Source organism: Nycticebus coucang, chromosome 5 (assembly GCF_027406575.1).
Source record: "Nycticebus coucang isolate mNycCou1 chromosome 5, mNycCou1.pri, whole genome shotgun sequence".
Taxonomy (NCBI): Eukaryota; Metazoa; Chordata; class Mammalia; order Primates; family Lorisidae; genus Nycticebus; species Nycticebus coucang.
In genome coordinates, this window is record NC_069784.1 from 2,285,536 (window position 1) to 2,304,393 (window position 18,858).

General features: G+C 44.5%; 1 protein-coding gene across 1 annotated transcript in view; it reads left to right on the forward strand.

Annotated features, from left to right (window-relative positions):
• The first annotated feature begins 11,283 nt into the window (after nucleotides 1-11,283).
• The window catches only part of IL12RB2 (interleukin 12 receptor subunit beta 2), a 69,686-nt gene continuing 62,111 nt past the window's right edge, over nucleotides 11,284-18,858 (forward strand). The window contains exon 1 of the mRNA XM_053592925.1: nucleotides 11,284-11,568. The gene's annotated coding sequence lies outside the window, so the exon portion shown is untranslated. The remainder of the gene's footprint in view (nucleotides 11,569-18,858) is intronic.

Here is an 18,858-nt window from a genome sequence, read left to right on the forward strand (position 1 = left end):
TCTCTCCTCTTTGAGACGTTTTCTTCACTCCAGGACGCCATGACCTCCTCCCCTCGACACCCGTTCTGTCTACTGTCCCGGCTTTCCTGGGCCCCTTGTCACTGTCAACTACAGTGCAGGCCTTAATTTCTCCCTTGGTGGTCTCTCCCTTCCTTGGATTTAAACACTATCTACACGTTATTACAGCTGAACCCAGCCTTTACCCTGAACCCCAGACTCACGTATCAGCTGTGCACCTGGCATCTCCATTTGTAACTATTAAGATGTGTGAGTTCCCATCCTTCCCTTCTCACAGATGTCCCCACCTCAGTAAATGACACTTTTCCAGTTGCTCAAAAAGCTTGCAGCTGTCCTTGAATTTTTTCTCCCACTCATTCCTCCCATCTCTCTACTCTCTCAGAAAATCCTATCCATTCTACCTTCAAAATAAATCCAGAAATAAAATCACTTTTCACCCTCTCAACTCAACCACCTGAACTCAAACCACAATCATCTCTTGCTTGAGTTGTTTCAAAGCCTCTCAAGGTCTATTTTTGTTGGGAATCCCACTGTCCTGGGATAGAGGACAAGGCGGAGGGGCGGGGGATGCCCAGGCCTCCATCTCCATGCCTCCCACTGTAATTCTCACACCTGGGGAGGAGAGAATTCCTTCCGATCTACCAGTCGGAACTTAGTGCCAACTACGAAAAACCTCCTTTTCTTGTTAAAACTTTACTTGCTTTTTTAAATTATTTCCGTAAATACCTCAAGCCATCACCACACATGGCTCAGCATTTTCAGGCTGGAACTGAGCATTAGTGTCAGAAGCCAGACCTACACTAACGCTCTAACATCACAGTTGACAAGCCCTTCTTCGTGGGAGGACGGTGAAGAATTTCCTGATGAATGGTCTGTGTGGCAGTCCTCCCTGGATTCCTGAGGCCTTTTCCTTTTCTGTGAGGATTTGGCTAGTGCATAATGTTGGTGACAGCTATTCATTTGGGAGGGGGTGTTCATGACTCAGCCTCCAGGCCTGATCTTTCCTTTTGCATAAGAAGTTGGGGGGTCAGTCCTGAGATGTTTAGTTTTCTTTATAAGGACTTACCTCTCCTGTAACACTCAGCTTCAGCGAGACGGGTCACCTGGTGAGCACTTTGAGTCTTTGCTCTTGTTGTTCCCTGTGGCCTTCTCTTCCTATAGGTATCTGCTTTCTTTCTACACACACCTTTAGGAATTACCCCTCTCCCTCGTCAGGCCTTCTGCGATCAGTCTATCTAAAATTGCAGACCTCCTCCACCCACACGTCCCAGGCTCCTCTGCATCATCTCCTTTGCAGCACTCACCACCATCTAACGCTGAAGATATGGTGCATTTTACTTATTAATCCTCATCGTCACCCACTACAATGTAAGATCCGGGAGGCCAGGGATCGTGTCTCCTGTGTTCCCTGCAAATCTTTAATGCTGAGAACAGTGCCAGGCACATAGCAGTGCTCAGGAGGTATTTGTTGAAAGAATGCACGAATACCAGACAATGACCTCGTGTATTCATTTCATCTGCTTCCCACAAGAAGGAAAAATATCACATGAAGGCAAAGAGCTTTCAAACCTCAATGCGATTTCTGAGGCTCTTCCTAAACCTTCTACTATTATCATCACTGCTGTGTCTCCCTAAACTACTGTTGATTAAAAGCAATGATATGTTGGGCGGCCCCTGTGGCTCAGTGAGTAGGGTGCTGGCCCCATATGCTGAGGGTGGTGGGTTCAAACCCAGCCCCGGCCAAACAACAAAAAATAGCCGGGCGTTGTGGCGGGTGCCTGTAGTCCCAGCTGCTCGGGAGGCTGAGGCAAGAGAATCACATAAGCCTAGGAGTTGGAGGTTGCTGTGAGCAGTGTGATGCCACGGCACTCTACCGAGGGCGGTAAAGTGAGACTCTGTCTCTACAAAAAAAAAAAAAAAAAGCAATGATATGTTAAAATTATGCATTTTTCTTTTCATCTTTAATTTTCTTGGATCATCTTTTTGCTTTTGACTGAAACCCTTTCTTCAAATACATCCATGTGGCAGAGTTCATAACACCTCAGAGAGCAGACAGTATCCTTTATTTCTTTGGGAGAAAAATCTTTCTAGTTGCCACACTACTTAGATAGCACTCAGGCTGATAATCAGGGGCAGACAAATGGTGCAGGGTGTTGAAGAAAATGAGCCACTGTTGTAATCACTTTACAGGTCTGTAAGTATCTTGCTAATAGAAACATCTATTGAATTCTAAAAGGCTAGACATTCTTGTAGCAGATAGAAAATTTGGCACAGAAAATGTGGCCCTTAAGTTGTTAATTACAGATGACTTTACTTAAAATAGTCAGGTGGAGATAATCCACAGGCAGTAGTTTTATTTATTATGAATTATTGTTTTAAATGCCATGTAATTTTGTTTTGATCTGGTTCATTAATTTTCAGAATGGAGCTGTAGCTGACATTTATCACAGAGTGTCTGGCTTACAGTAATGGTGGCAGAGTCTCTTAATTGTCCTTGTCAACACCCTCTTTCACACTCTTACTAACTTGCCCCTTTCTGGCCTCCTTTGCAGCTAGGTCATGTGACTGAATTCTGTCCAATGAGATGTGTGTAGAGGCTGACAGAGAAGGATTTCCAGGAAATATTTTTAAAACGGAGGACAGACAAATGGAGAAAGCCTTTCCTCCTCCTTCCTCCTTCCTGCTGACTGGACAGTAGATGTGATGTCTAGAGTTCCAGTGGCTGTCTGAGTCATCTGAGACCTGGAATGTAGAAGCTGTGCACTGGGGCTGGTGGCACTGAAAATGGAGAGCCCATGTCTCTGATGATTTGGAGGAGCTGGGATGGATCATTTATCTCAACTTCACTTACATGAGACAATGCCTTAAAATTAGTGTTATTGGGAGTCCTGACACTTATATTTGAATCAATTCTCCTACGTGTAATAGGCTATCAGAAATCACTTACTCACTGCATGCCTGGAGTAGACAGACCCCTTGAGGGCTGTAGCAGTTGGCTTGGGCACTCAGGTTGCTACAATAAAATACCACAGTCGGGGTGGCTTAAACAGCAGAAACTAATTCTCTCTCAACTGTGAAGACTGGAAATCTAGTAAGTTGCATCAGAGTTTGGGTCTGGTGAGGCCCCTCTTCGTGGCTTATAGATAACCACCTTCCTGCTGTGTCCTCACTGACCTTCCCTTGTGCTCACTGAGAATTAGAGAGAGATCTTTGTCTCATTTTTTTCTTACAAGGATGTCAATCCTACCAGCCAGGGCCCCACCCTATATCCTCACTTAACCTTAATTATGTCCCTACAGGCCATATATGCAAACACAGTCACACGGGGTTATGGCTTCAACATGAAGATTCTGGGAGCACAGTTCCCTTCAGGACGGTGGCTGTCTGCTGTCTCCGCAGTGGTGTGTTCCCCTCTCCGAGGACCTGCTGCTTTCTTCCTGTCCATGTGTACCTTCTGTGTCACCCAGATAGCAGCAGTTGACTGGTGTGAGGTACACACCCGACCCAAGATGGACCAATCAGAAGCTTTCCCTTGGAATTTTGCAATTAGGTCTGAGAAAGAAAAGGACTCTCTCCAGTGACAGAATGTTAGATGCCAAGTTCAGAAGCAATTGTCTATCTTGTTTTCTTCACGTCTCCAGAATAAAAGGAGCAAGACAGGCAGATAGCAAGAAGAATAAACAGACAAGCAGAAAAGGGCGGAGGGGAGATGGGACGAAGCTCCTAAATGCGTTTGAGTGCCTGGCTTCAGTTGTCAATACTCGGTTCAATCACATTCGTGATGTAATGGTCCTGAGACACCTTTATCATACAGACGTCTTTTTTCTCAAGCTATTCAGAGTTGTTATTTTTAACTAAGAGTTTTAACAAATACAACTCCCTAGAATTAACAACACATAAAAAAAGCTTTATATTTTTAGGCTCCTAGAACCTACATGATTTCCTTTTAATGATTATTAGCAATAAGAGAAGATGGGTGTGTGTGTTTTATCGCACACACTAATTTATCTGAAATGGAACAGGGACCCCCACATGAATATTTGATGCTGTTTTTCAGTAAATTTTTACTAGAGTTATGCTTCAAATCATCCTGACAACTCCTGCCTACATCTCTTTGAAAACACAAACTAAAGAATTGCCAATAAATGCAATTTTGCTTCAAGAAAACACCGTAAGTGTTACAAGCCCACGAGGAACCGCTGGGTTCTGCTCACTGAGCACCCTATTTGTAAACCTAAAATAGAACTAAAGTTCTAATGTTTCTGCTTTTATAAACATTTATAATTGTCATCTTTCCCTCTCAACAATTATTCCTGGATAAAGATACGGCTTATCGTCTAAGAAGAGGAAAACCCCTGTAAATTACGTGGTCGAGTTTCAGAATATGAGTAGAGTATGGCTGGCCAAAATGTTCAAGCAAGCTCATGCACATTTCCTTTCCTATGACTACATAAGAAAAATTTTTACATGGCACTGAGTTTGATGTGGTGTAACGTATAAAAGAGAAAGCACCTTCATCTGTGTTTGCACAGAAACCAAGTAATTTTGTTGTAAACTGGGGAAGAAATGACGAAGTGTCAGCTCCCCCATCTCCTGCTGTGAGGAGGTTTAACGATTGGTGCCACAATTGTGAACATACAGACTTGACAGAAACTAAATAGAGGTGGACAGAGAAAGCCTTTGGCTGCATGTGAGTTGTGTGACTTCATGCTGGGCTCTTCCCACGGCTGAGAAACCTGGGCCCGTAGCAGTTGCCTCTTACCCAGTGTCATGGGAGGGGAGGAGGATGGCTGGGTGGAGGATGGGCAATTGGTGGGACTTCACCTCTGGTGCATATTGCAAGGGTACGTGTCAAATTTATTAAGAGTAGAGTATAAATGTCTTAACACAACAATTAAATGTGAGGTGAAGGCTATGTTAACCAGTTTGATGTAAGCATTCCAAATTGTATATAAAATCAGCACATTGTACCCCATAAATGCAGTAATGTACACAGTTACGATTTAATAAAATAAAGAAAGAAAGCCACAAAAAAAAACAGTAAGTGGCAGAGCTGGCTTTAAAACACAGGCCCCCTCACTGCCACCCTGTGGGCCTAGTTCAGCACACGCCCTGCCGTTCATTCCTCAAGGGAGAGGGGCTACTGTTTAAATTGTTTCTTTCACATGATTGCAAGAGGGACTTTACCTAACAATTGCAATCAGTGTAACCTGGCTTATTGCACCCTCAATGAATCCCCAACAATAAAAAAAAAAAAAAAAATGAACAAATAAAAAAATAATAAATTGTTTCTTTATTTTTTATACAAGTTTTAAAATTTCTATAGAATTTGCAAGTGTAAGTGCCTTTTGGATACCCAGATAATCATACAGTGGTGAAGTCCGGTCTTTCAGTGTACCTGTCACCTGAACAGGAGATGTCACACATCGTAGGTAGTCTGAAGTCCTCACCCTGCTTCTGAGCCCCCACAGTTTGTGAGCCTACAGCACAGCTCCACCAGATAGCCCCACGTGTGAGCGAGTGCAGGAGGCTTTTGTTTTCCATCCCTTACATAGCCACTGAGGATCATGGCTTCTGGTTCCACCCAAGTTGCTGCAAAAGACATTGCTTCATTCTTGTGTGTGGAACAGTAGCGCTCCATGGGGCGTACGTTACCACATTATCACATTTTCTTTATCTCTTTTTGTGGAGACAGAGTTTCACTTTATGGCCCTTGGGAGAATGCCGTGGCGTCACACAGCTCACAGCAACCTCCAATTCCTGGGCTTAGGTGATTCTCTTGCCTCCCGAGTAGCTGGGACTACAGGCGCCTGCCACAACGCCCGGCTATTTTTTTATTGCAGTTCAGCCAGGGCCAGGTTTGAACCCTGCACCCTCGGTACATGGGGACAGCGCCTTACTGACTGAGCCACAGGCGCCACCTATCACATTTTCTTTATCCACTCATCAGTGGATGGGCACTTGGGTTGATTCCATTATTTTTGCCATTGTGAATTGTGCTGCAATAAACATATGAGGGCATGTGTCTTTTTGATAAAGTGACTTCTCTTCCTTTGAATAAATACCCAGTAGTGGGACTGCTGGATTGAATGGTTAAATGGTTTCTTTTGCCATGCAAGACCAGAAGCTTTTTCTCCGTAGGGAACGTGAACAGCACCAAGAAGATAGCAGTTATACTGAGAGTACCAGCAGATCAAAGTTAGCAGGTGTCTGCAACAGAGGAATTACAGAAGGAATTACGCCTGTGGGATATTCAGATTCAGCAATAATAGATTGTTTAAGAGCTAGGCTTGACCTCTGAATACAACACATGATCCTCGACAGAGTCTGATCCCAAAGGCAAGTATGACAGGAGATTCTCTCTGAACAATAATATTGAGGCACTCAACAAAATTATAATACGAACTATGGATTATAAAAGGAAACACTATATCAACCTTAAATTTCCTGCATTTGGTAGCAGTACAGTGGATATTTAAAAGTACATATTTATTAATATGAAAACACACTGAAGCATTACAGCTAAAAGTCTATAATGTATTAAGCAACCTTGCTTGGATGGTTTAGGAAAAAGATTATATCTCTAAAGAGAGAAAAAATGTGAGAGAGAAGAGTAAAACAACATGATAAAATGTTAAAATAAGTAATCTGCTAAAAGGTACACAGGAGGGTGGTGCCTGTGGCTTAGTGGGTAGAGCACTGGCCCCATATACCGACGGTGGTGGGTTCAACCCCGGCCCCAGCCAAACTGCAACAAAAAAATAGCTGGGCATTGTGGTAGCCTCAGCTACTTGGGAGGCTGAGGCAAGAGAATCACCTAAGCCCAGGAGTTGGAGGTTGCTGTGAGCTGTGTGATGCCACCGCACTCTACCGAGGGCGATAGAGTGAGACTCTGTCTCTACAAAAAACATTTAAAAAGGTACGTGGAAATTACCTGCATGTATTATTTTCATAGTTTCTCTGCAAGTTTGAATTATTTCAAAATATAAGGTTAATTTACAGAGACCAGGAGTACTGGTTTCGAGGTAAGGTCCCCTATTATCCATCTGGGTGACCTTTGCCACACCCCTCTTTCGTAAAATGCAAACGCTATCTAACTGGGGGGTAGCATTCCATTATACAAATAAACCTCAGCTTATTCTCTCCGCTCTGCTGAGTGGTTTCTACTTTTCCCCATTCTGAACAGTGCTATGGTGAACAGCTTCAATGGTGCAGCGTCCACCTGATGCCCTACATCACCGTGTTGTCAACCAGCTCCTTAGCATTTGTCCTGACAAGTGACCCTTTACGCAGAGCACATCTCAGTTATTCATAGAACAGCATGATTAAGTATTTTGAGGATGTTTGGTATCCACAATGAACCAAAATAGACATTTAAAAGAATAGAAATGGAAACTGAACTAGTATTTCCTAGAAAAGACTTCGCCATGTCACTGTGGTTATTCACTTAAGTGAGCTTTTGATCTGCAAGTGCAGGCTTCTAATGGTGACGCAGAAGGCCAGGTCACACTCACAGACTCAGAAATGGTCACCCTAGGTATCACCGCTGACATTCTTGTTTGCTAGGCTGTTGCTTCATTGCTTCCCAGTTTAGGGTTTATTTCAGGAAGTGCAGAAACAAGATTTTTTCCCCTCTAAGTAGACAGGCAGCCAGTGACAACAGCCAGGCCTCTCTGAGCACCTCCAGATGTTAGAAGGGGGAGAAAGAGAGGGGAGAGAAAAGAATGAAGGGAATAGAAAAGTCTCTACAGATGGTAAGCTCCCCACGCAAGAGTCACTGCCTTTCTAAGGAAAATTATATGTCATTTTCAACTATTTTTTAACTCTGTTGAAAATTGTGAAGATTCAACACTTATAAACTTAGGTGGCCAAAGAAAATGACATCTTGCCAGAACAAGTCAATTCAACTTAATAAATGTTTGTTGAATCCCTGCCCTGCACCACTCACTGTGCCGGCCGTTGGAGGGAAGGGGATTTATAATCCAGGGAGCCTGTGGGATGAGACATCCACTGTCCCCAACAACTATCACCACTAATCTTCACTTGATTCTAACCCTAAATTGAATTACATACTGACGGGCTTAAAGCATGATGATTACTCTAGCAATATTTATGTAAAAGTGTGCATCTGCTCATTTTGTATGTGTGCATCTGGAGAAAAGAAGAAAGGAGGCTCTTCCCACCGCTTCTTCCTGAAGCCTCATCACTCGTGTGCACCCTCCACCCAGGTCCACGTCCTCTCCTCAGTCTCCCTCATCTGTTCTCCCAGAGAAGGTGCCTCAGGCGCACTTGGGGCACTGCCCTATGTCCGACTTAGGAACGTAGTTAAGACACTGCAGGTAGAAGTTAATGTAGCAGTGGCCCTGTACGTCTTAGACTGTGAACACTCCTTCAGAAAAAAAAAAAAAAGGATTTCTGAGAATACATCCCCAATATGTTTAGTTGTCTTTTCTTTACAGAAAAGATGAAGATATTTGTACCAGAATGTTTATTGCAGCCCAATTCATAATTGCTGAGTCATGGAAAAAGCCCAAGTGCCCATTGATCCACGAATGGATTCATAAATTGTGGTATATGTACACCATGGAATATTATGCAGCCTTAAAGAAAGATGGAGACTTTACGTCTTTCATGTTTACATGGATGGAGCTGGAACATATTCTTCTTAGTAAAGTATCTCAAGAATGGAAGAAAAAGTATCCAATGTACTCAGCCCTACTATGAAACTAATTTATGGCTTTCACATCAAAGCTATAACCCAGTTATAACCTAAGAATAGGGGGAAGGGGGAGAGGGAGGGTGGGCGGAGGGAGGGTGATTGGTGGGATTACACCTGTGGTGCATCTTACAAGGGTACATGTGAAACTTAGTAAATGTAAAATATAAATGTCTTTTTTTTTTTTTTTTTGATTTTGGCCAGGGCTAGGTTTGAACCTGCCACCTCTGGCATATGGGACCAGCGCCCTACTCCTTGAGCCACAGATGTCTTTTTTATTTTTATTTTTTGAAAGGTAAAAAATGTTTAATAATAATACTGTGTATAATTATCTTCTACTCAGGTGGCCATCCAGGGTGATTACTTATTTTCTCTCTGTTCACATTTTTAAAAAAGATAGCCCTGGGAGACAGAGTGAGTCTCTGTCTAAAAAAATAAATAATAATAATTAACTATAAGCCTGCTTTGTCAAAATGTGCTTTTGTTTCCACACTTTTTAAAATTGGCTAGAAATTTTAAACTGTAACTCTCTACAACCTTGAAACTTCTCTAAAAGTAACTGCAATATTGGAACATGAGATACTGTAGTTCTAACATGAAAGATTCTAAATTATCTAAGTAATGTAAATAAGGTTCAGATTTCAAAATAGAAAAAAATTAACAAAAATCTTCTGGCTGGGCGGAGTGGCTCACGCCTATAATCCCAGCACTCTGGGAGGCTGAGGCAGGTGGATCACCTGAGCTCAGGAGTTCGATTTCAGCCCATGCAAGAGCAAGACCGGGTCTCTAAAATTAGCTGGGCATTGTGCCAGGTGCCTGTCGTCCCAGCTACTCGGGAGGCTGAGGTAAGAGGATCTCTTGAGACCAAGAGTTTGAGGATGGCTGGAATCCAAGAGTTTGAGCTGTGACACAGGGCACTCTACTGAGGGTGACGAAGTGAGATTCTGTCTTTGAAAAAAACAAAACAAAACAAAACAAAAAAGAACTTCTGTAAACATTTTCCAAAAGCTCCCTGCTAAAAATGATAACTATCTTTACCCGGTTGTGTGTACTGAGAAGAATATAAATGTCTTAACACAATAACTAAGAAAACACCAGGAAGGCTATGTTAACCAGGGTGATGAAAATGTGTCAAATGGTCTATAAAACCAGTGTATGGTGCCCCATGATCGCATTAATGTACACAGCTATGATTTAATAATAAAAAATAAAAAAATAAAAATAAAATAAATAAATAGGGTGGCGCCTGTGGCTCAGTGAGTAGGACGCCAGCCCCATACACCGAGGGTGGCGGGTTCAAACCCAGCCCCGGCCTAAGTACAACAAAAAAATAGCCGGGTGTTGTGGCGGGCGCCTGTAGTCCCAGCTGCTCTGGAGGCTGAGGCAGGAGAATCGAATCACTTAAGCCCAAGAGTTAGAGGTTGCTGTGAGTCCTGTGACGTCATGGCACTCTACAGAGGGCAGTAAAGTGAGACTCTGTCTCTACAAAAAAATAATAATAATAATAATAAATTAAATAAATAAATAAATAATTATGGATGTGCTCTAAACAAAATAGAAAGAAAAGAACAAATTTAAAATATTTGTGGTGTTTTTGCAGAAAAAAGAAGAGACACATTTAGTTAAGACAACTCTTTGTTGCCAATGATTTTCACAATGATGCTCTGCCTCACTAAATTCATGCTAAGAGTCTACAATTTACAAGTTCCCAGGTTATCATGTAAATTAGTAAGGCATGTCACGTGTGTCTCCATCTCATTAAAGCAATCTACTGTGTTGTCAGTTCTAAGATGGACATTTTTCATATTAAGCATTTCCCAAATCGGAAGCCGTCTGTTATATCACGCCAGCCTGCACTGTCCACCTGCCCACTAGCAAGCCGGGGCTGGGCCCAGGGGACTGGAAAAGGATCCAGACACAGCCCAGAGCACTCTTTTCAGAAATGCTGTTTTGTTAATACTCCTCTGTCACTGGGAATGACATTGGGTGAAACAAAAAATTAATCAGAAGTGTTGGACTCTTGAGTGTAGAGAGTATTTTGACCAATCTGTTTTGCTTATATTTTCCTATAATGAAAGGGATAGTTCAGTAGAAATATTCCAGGTAATGAGAAAACCTCCGTTGTTGTTTACACGGCAGTTCTCTTTCTTTGTAACTGGATTCCCAGGTTCAGTGAAATGTCACCAGCCAGGGCCTGGGGGCGACAACCCAGCTGCAGGGCGGGCGAGGTTCCCCTTCCCTCCAACTGCACTTGGAACACGGGACCAGGGAGGGACAGTGTCCAGCCATCCGTTAAAGGCTAGTGTTTGTCTTATTTTCTAGGCAGCGAACACAGAAGGAAGTCCTGATGCGCCCCTCCCGCGCCCCCGCGGGGTGTCGTGAGCCAGCCCGGGTGGAGACCGCGGGGCGGCCTGGTGACAGCGGGGCGGTCCCGGTCGCGCTGGGAAGCGCGTTTCCGAGGAGAGTCCTCTGGTGAGTGTTGACGAAGCGCCACTCCTCTGCGGCGGTGACCGCGGAGAGCATGACTGGGTCGGCTCTGGTGGCTTCACGTCTCAGAGGATCTGCCGGGTCTCCTGGGACAGCGGACGGGGAGACACGAGGCGGGAGGGTCCCTGCCTGGCTCCCCGGCGACACGGCACAGCCGGGGCGGCCGACTCAGCCCGGGTCGGCTGCGTGGAGTCTCCGGCCGGCCGGGTGTCCGCAGCGACCCCGCGAGCCGAGCGCCCCGCGAGCCGCCACCTGCGCGCCCGGGGACAGCGCGACACGTGCGGCTGGAACGCCGGAGCCACTCGCTCCGCGCAGCCGGGGACGGACCCGCGCGAGGGCGACCAGCGGTGAGTGACCGGGGGTCGGGAGGAGGCGGGGCAGCCGTGGCAGCTTCTCCCGCAGGCGGGACGGGAGCTGGGCTGGGGGGACTGTCCTGGGGGTCCTCACCGTCCTCACCCTCCGGGCGCCGGTGTCTCTCGAGGGGGCCGGCTGGGGGCGGCTAAGGCTGAAAGGAGGGGAGGGGACGGGGTCCGGAGACAAGGGCGGCCTGGGAGCCACTCTGGGTCCTGGAAACTGAATTTCTGTAAGTGGGGGTGGGGGGCTTCTTCATGGTCTTCATGAGGGTGAGCTCGGTTCTGTTCTCTCTCTCTCTCTCTCTCTCTCTTCTCCCCTCTCTCTCTCTTTCCCCCCTCCCTGGCTCTCCCTGGCCCATTGCTGGCAGAAGGGTCCAGCCCAGGCCGACTGGCCAGCCTCGATGTGCTCGTCCGTGAAATGTGAGGCTCTTCCCACCTCCTTGGGGTCTCTGAATATAAACGTGGTAAGAGATTATCTGTTTTGGCGGTTATATCCAGGTCTCAGTAATTGCGAGTCATACGAAAGACTTTCCCTGGTATGTCTAAAGACCAGGGCAAAATTAGTTTTTTTATTTTTATTTTCATTTTCTAAACTCTGTGTGATTATAATCTGCTGTCTACGTGCCCTGTGTAGCTGAACATCTCTGCTGAGCACTGACCACTCAGACCTTGGGGATATCGCTGTCCTGTCTACTTCTGTAAAGAGCCAGGGGCATGGTTTTTAGTTTTGCCATCTTACAAATGTGGAAATGTGCACATTTCACACGGATAGTGAACTATGGCTTTCCGGCTCCAAATTGTTTCCCGTCCCTTGGTGCCTCTAGCTTACAACATTACAGCCACTGAGCAAATGAACATCAGATTCTAATTCCCCGTTAGCAGGAACAGTTCAATGCCCGGTTGCTCTTTTCAATACACAACTAAAGGGCCTTAGTGGCTGAGAGCTGACACTTTGCTCCCCCATTTTCGTGTGAGATCCTCAGCATAGCCCTGTCCCTTTGACGGGCACACAGGCTCGGCAAGAGCTGGCAGCATACCCTTTATCAAGGGCTCTGCCTCTGGAATGTTGGTTATCTAGGATGGGAAATTTCCAAACTTTGGCAAACTGAATCTTTCTTGTATTAGAATGAGTTTTAGTGTGAAAAAAAATTCTGAAGCACATATATGACTTGTGGAGGTATTGGGCACCATGTCTCATTGGGGACTCTCTTTGTGTCACTGTACCCACCTATCCTCCACCAAGTGACTTGTCATCTCCATAATTACACTCACGGCACTGCTCTCTGCTTTTGCATAAAAATTTGGGCAGACTAACCTGAAAAGAAAGCTGGATCCTAAAAGAAGCCTTATTTAATTTCCTCTGTTCTTGGACATTTCTGGTGCTCTTTACTAGTGGTAACAATTATTTTTCAAATACAAATAAAGATTGAGCATGTATTGCACTCAAAGCATCTGCTGGACATCTAGCGAATATAAAGAAATGTAAGATCCAGTTCATGTCCTCAAGAAGTCAACATTGCTTGGGAGACAAGAATTACGAGAACATTAGGGTGTCATAAATCAGAAGTGGTGTGAAGTGAGGAAATATGAAGTCTAGTTTTAATCAAATTAATCTTTCACTGATGAGCCAAACAATGGGCAAAGAGAGAGGTGAAAAGTAAGGCTGTCTAACTTAATTCTAGCAATGTCCTTGAAAGGAAATGATTTTTTTTTCTTATCATGATAATAGCAGGTGACAATGACGAGCTCTTGCTATGTCCCAGGCCCTGTGCTAATAGCATCTCATTTAACCCCTACACTAATCCTGGGAGTAGGTCCTGTTCTTATTCTCAGTTTACAGATGAGGTGAGTAAATAATTGACCTGTCACCACTAGAACTGTCCCAGCCCAGCCTGGGTGTTCTGACCAGGTCCCTGCTCATTTCATTACTCAGGAGGCTCTTCTAGAAGCCTCACCTGAGGTGATGAAACATGGCTCAATTGCTCCTTGAGTTAGGCACTTTGTCAGCACTGAAGCACTGAAGGTTGCTGAGAATAAACAGGGAGGGTGAGCGGATGTGGGGGCTGGGGGGTGACCGGGTAGACGGGCAGGGCACCGAGAGGAGATTTCAGTCTCTGACAAGGTTGTGGACGGTGCAGGGCAGCACGGGAGATCGTTCTAACCAATTCTGAGTGTACTTCCAACTTTTCTATGTGATCATGGCCAACTTCAGACTTCTCCCCTGCAGAACGGAGGTCCTAACAGTGCCTTTATGTAGTTGACCAGATAGTGACAACGGAGTTACATGGTTTGCATTGTGATCAATTGCTGAGCAAATGGCTACATAGAGCAATTGAGATTAGAATCTTACCTGGCGTCTGTTCTGGGGTGATATGCAGGAAAGGAAATATCAAGCAGAGATGCTGGGATGCAGGGTTGTTAGCATAGAGACTTCAGCAGAATTCTTCATGCGTGTGAGAGATACTGCAGGATGGATGGCTGCAGGGTTTGTCCCCTCCCAAGTGCACCTCCAATTGTTTCCAAATAATTGTACAATTCCCAGAAAACTCAAATCAGTATGATTGTAATGTGTTTTAATATTTTTAGTGACTTCTAGCACTTTGTGAAAAGACTCAAGGTTGATTTGCCTCACCTTGATAGGGAAGCAAAAACTTGCCAGGATTTCACAATACCCAAGACACCAAGGTGAAACTCTGCCCCTTGCCATTGTCCCCAAAGGGAGGCTCCGAGAGTGAGGATGTCAAAAGAAAGACCTTTCCAATAAGCTAAGGGGGAAAAGTTAGTAAAGATATTTAATTTTCCTGGTAAATGTTGACGGACATTTCTTAAACAAGGGAAGAGAGCTTTGAGATGTGGGGTACTTGCCATTGGTGCCAGAGGATGGCACTGGGGTCCTCTAGCCCTGGACACCATACTCTCGGCAGCTCACCCCCCTTCCCAGTAGAAGAGGGCTTATTTTATCGATAGTTCTAAGAGAAGGCGCAAAGTGAAGATACAGAAGGTTGGATTTTTGTAAACTTTATTGAACAAGTGCCACGAAGTTGTAGGCTTGTGGGAGCTAATCAGACAATAAGGTATCAGTGGACTTGGAAATGCCTGCCTTCCTCATGACCGTCTCCCTGTGTGGTTCTTGTTGCTTCTTTTCTCTTTGCTTGGTATGTTGGAGAGACACTTGTTCCATTTTAAAACAGCTCACAGTGCAGATTTGAGGGTGGGAGGAATTCTTTCCAAGTGTGATCTATTTGCACACAGCACTTCAGGAGCCCACTAGGTGCTGTGTATATCAAGAGGGTACGTCTGAAATGGAGATAAAGACCAGCAGAACTGACAAATACAAAATCCTGGGAAAACGGGAAAGAAGGGGCAGAGGAGTAAGAGACCTTTTCTTTTTTTTTATTAAATCATAGCTGTGTACATTAATGAAGTCATGGGGTACAATGTGCTGGCTTTATGTACAATTTGAAATATTTTCATCAAACTGGTTAACATAGCCTTTACCGCATTTTCTTAGTTAAGACATTTATATTCTACACTTAGTAAATTTAACTTGTACCCTTGTAAAATGCACCATAGGTGTGGTCCCACCAATTACCCTCCCTCCACTCGTCCTCCCCCTCATTCCCCCCCTCCCCTTTCCTCTTCTTCTTGGGCTATAATTGGGTTACAGCTTTCATACGAAAGCTATAAATTGGTTTCATAGTAGGGCTGAATACGTTGGATACTTTTTCTTCCATTCTTGAGATACTTTGCTAAGAAGAATGTGTTCCAGCTCCATCCATGTAAACATGAAAGAGGTAAAGTCTCCATCTTTTTTTTTTTTTTTTTTTAAAGTTTTTGGCCGGGGCTGGTTTTGAACCCACCACCTCCAGCATATGGGGCTGGGGCCCTACTCCTGTGAGCCACAGGCATCACACAAGTCTCCATCTTTTTTAAGGCTGCATAATATTCCATGGTTTACATATACCACAATTTATTAATCCATTCATGGGTTGATGGGCACTTGGGCTTCTTCCATGACTTAGCAATTATGAATTGGGCTGAAATAAACATTCTAGTGAAAATATCTTTGTTATGAAGTGATTTTTGGTCTTCTGGATATATACCTAGCAGAGGAATTGAAGGATCAAACAACAGGTCTATTTTTGGGAACTTTTTTTTTAAAGTAAAGTGATAAAAGGTCATAATGATGGAAAGGAGAAAACACACTAAAATGTGTTTTTTTTGTTTGTTTTTGGTTTTTTTGAGATGGAGTCTTATTTGGTCACCCTGTAGAGTGCCATAGTGTCATAGCTCACAGCAGCCTCAAACTCTTGGGCTCAAGTGATTCTCTTGTCTCAGCTACCCAAGTAGCTAGGACTACTGGCACCCACCACAACATCCAGCTATTTTTAGAGATGGGGTCTCACTCTTGGTCAGGCTGGTCTCAAACTTGTGAGTTCAGGCAATCCACTGGCCTCGGCCTTCCAGAGTGCTAGGATTACAGGCCTGAGCTGCCACACCCGACCTGAAATGTGTCTTAAAAGGAACAAAAGTTCAGAAGTCTCCTGAATGTGAGCAGAGAAGAAAGTTCCTATCCCTGAGTCAAATTAAAGAGAAGCCTGAGGACACCAGGGCTTACCAGTGAGATAAGAGAAAACTCAGGGACCCTCAGCAGCTGTGCAAAAAATAAAACAGGTGCCACATTTGGCTCAAGTAAACAGTGTTTGGATACCGAGTAGAAGAAAAAGTGTAGGGGATAGATGTGCTGTTACTTTCCTTCCACTTACAGCCATTTAACATGACATTATTAAGGGGCCAACCTGATCGTGGGGCCTGATGGGCCAGCTTCTGTCCACATTCTGGCTTGTAGATGTTACATCAAATGGTAGAATTGAAGGGGAAAGGAGGTGATGTTTCAGCCAGGAGATGCAAGTTGTTTTTCATGGTGTAGCTCCTGAAGAGCCATGACGAAGAGAAAATTGGCTCCAGTGACTGGCTGCAAGTTAGCTGCTTGGTAACTAACTGGCAGGGACAGGTAGTTGCCAGCCAACCTTTGAGGTGTCTTCTGCCCTGGGGTTTTACAATGGTTTTGATAGCCACACTTAGGAATTAAGATTGCCTAATGTGATAATTTTTTTTAACCTAGTTTAACAAAACATACAATTCCAGTACACTGAAAGTCTTAAGCGACTTAAGACTTAAGCAAAAAGAAATGCAAACGTAGGAATCAGAAGGGAAAATAGGAACTAGCCCCCAGTTTGTGCTAGGGGGCTAGTTTTCCTGCGTCCCAGACACGGTAAGATTGATCTCTGCAATGGATCTGTCCAGACGGAGTCACACACAGCACACTGCACAACTGAGGCTCATTAGCCTTTTTCTTTTCCACAATGCTACACTTTGCCCTGACCTTCATATGGTGCCAAAAAAGAAAAAGTAAAAGAAAAATTAATGTGGAAGTAGAGAGTGTTCCTGCCTACATGAAATTATCACCTGTCAAAGAAAATCAGGGAGTTCCCCCCTCACCTGGTACGGTACAGCTCTGAGGGAGCCTCCTACCGTGAGCTCTCCCTGGAGCAGCACACGAGAGTGATGTCTGCCTTTGCCTTCCTGCGGCTGGTGTACTTCTGGCTGGTTCCTGCCCACCCACCCCCCTACTACCACCCGCAGTGACATTGTTTTTACTGCCTGGAAACTGTCCCAACTTGAGTGATGAGTCAATGACACAGAACACTCTTTGATTTTCTGATTCAAGACTGAGTTGTAGTTTTAATATTGACCCTCTACATGGGGTGTGTGAAGGATGTTTACAGTTGCTAGGAGGTTTCATTTTATTGGAAGATACCTCATTTACTTGAAGGTCTTTGGGGATTCTGACTGTTTGAGTTAAAGCTTCTCAAAAATAGAGAAGCTGTTTTTACCTCATATTCAGAGAAAATGAGCAGGTTTGTGTTTGGATCAAAGTCATCCTCTATTTTACCTATTTCATAATATATAACATGCCTATTTTAATCTATTTAATATATATGATCTCTATATATAAATATGTATTTCCTACATATCCATTTTTTAAATCCTCAGAATTACTATTTTACTATTTGAGGAATATTATAACTTCAGAAATTCCAAAGCACATTGAACATCCCCAACGGCATTCTTTGGAGCCAGGAAACAGAAACATGTTTAATTCCTATGTCTGCTCATCCCATTATCTTCTGGTTCAACCTACACTGTCCTCTCTGCCAGACTATTCCAAATTTTAATGTAGCAACACATGCAGCTACGGTAAGGTGGGTAAAGTCCCTTCATCCTCTTAGGGCTGAGGATGAAATTGCCATAAGATAGATTGCCAGGAGAAAAGCCTACAAATATATTTAACAAGTTTAACAAGTTGTGGGAGCCCTCAAAAAGAAGTGAAGACCGTCAGAGGTAGTTGGAGGTTTGTCTATATACTGAGTAAACGGTGAAAATGTGACTAAATTATGCAGGGAGGCTTAGAAGGTAAAACTTATCTTAACGAGGTTTACAGAATTTCCTTGGTCTCAACTTCTCATCTGGAAAAGAAGGAAGTTACCTTCTCTCCTGGTACAGGGAGTGTCATTCACACAGGAATTTCATCTTTTGCTGTCAAGAAGCAGCACAAAGGTCAAAGTGATCCTATTGCACCTGCCCTTTCTCAAGTGCCTTAACTCAACAGTCAGTGTGGGGAATAGCCTGTTTAACCCCTTCACGGTCAGGGTGGGGAATAGCCTGTTTAACCCCTTCACGGTCAGCGTGGGGAATAGCCTGTTTAACCCCTTCACGGTCAGGGTGGGGAATAGCCTGTTTAACCCCTTCACGGTCAGGGTGGGGAATAGCCTGTTTAACCCCTTCACGGTCAGGGTGGGGAATAGCCTGTTTAACCCCTTCACGGTCAGGGTGGGGAATAGCCTGTTTAACCCCTTCACGGTCAGCGTGGGGAATAGCCTGTTTAACCCCTTCACGGTCAGGGTGGGGAATAGCCTGTTTAACCCCTTCACGGTCAGGGTGGGGAATAGCCTGTTTAACCCCTTCACGGTCAGGGTGGGGAATAGCCTGTTTAACCCCTTCACGGTCAGGGTGGGGAATAGCCTGTTTAACCCCTTCACGGTCAGCGTGGGGAATAGCCTGTTTAACCCCTTCACGGTCAGGGTGGGGAATAGCCTGTTTAACCCCTTCACGGTCAGGGTGGGGAATAGCCTGTTTAACCCCTTCACGGTCAGGGTGGGGAATAGCCTGTTTAACCCCTTCACGGTCAGCGTGGGGAATAGCCTGTTTAACCCCTTCACG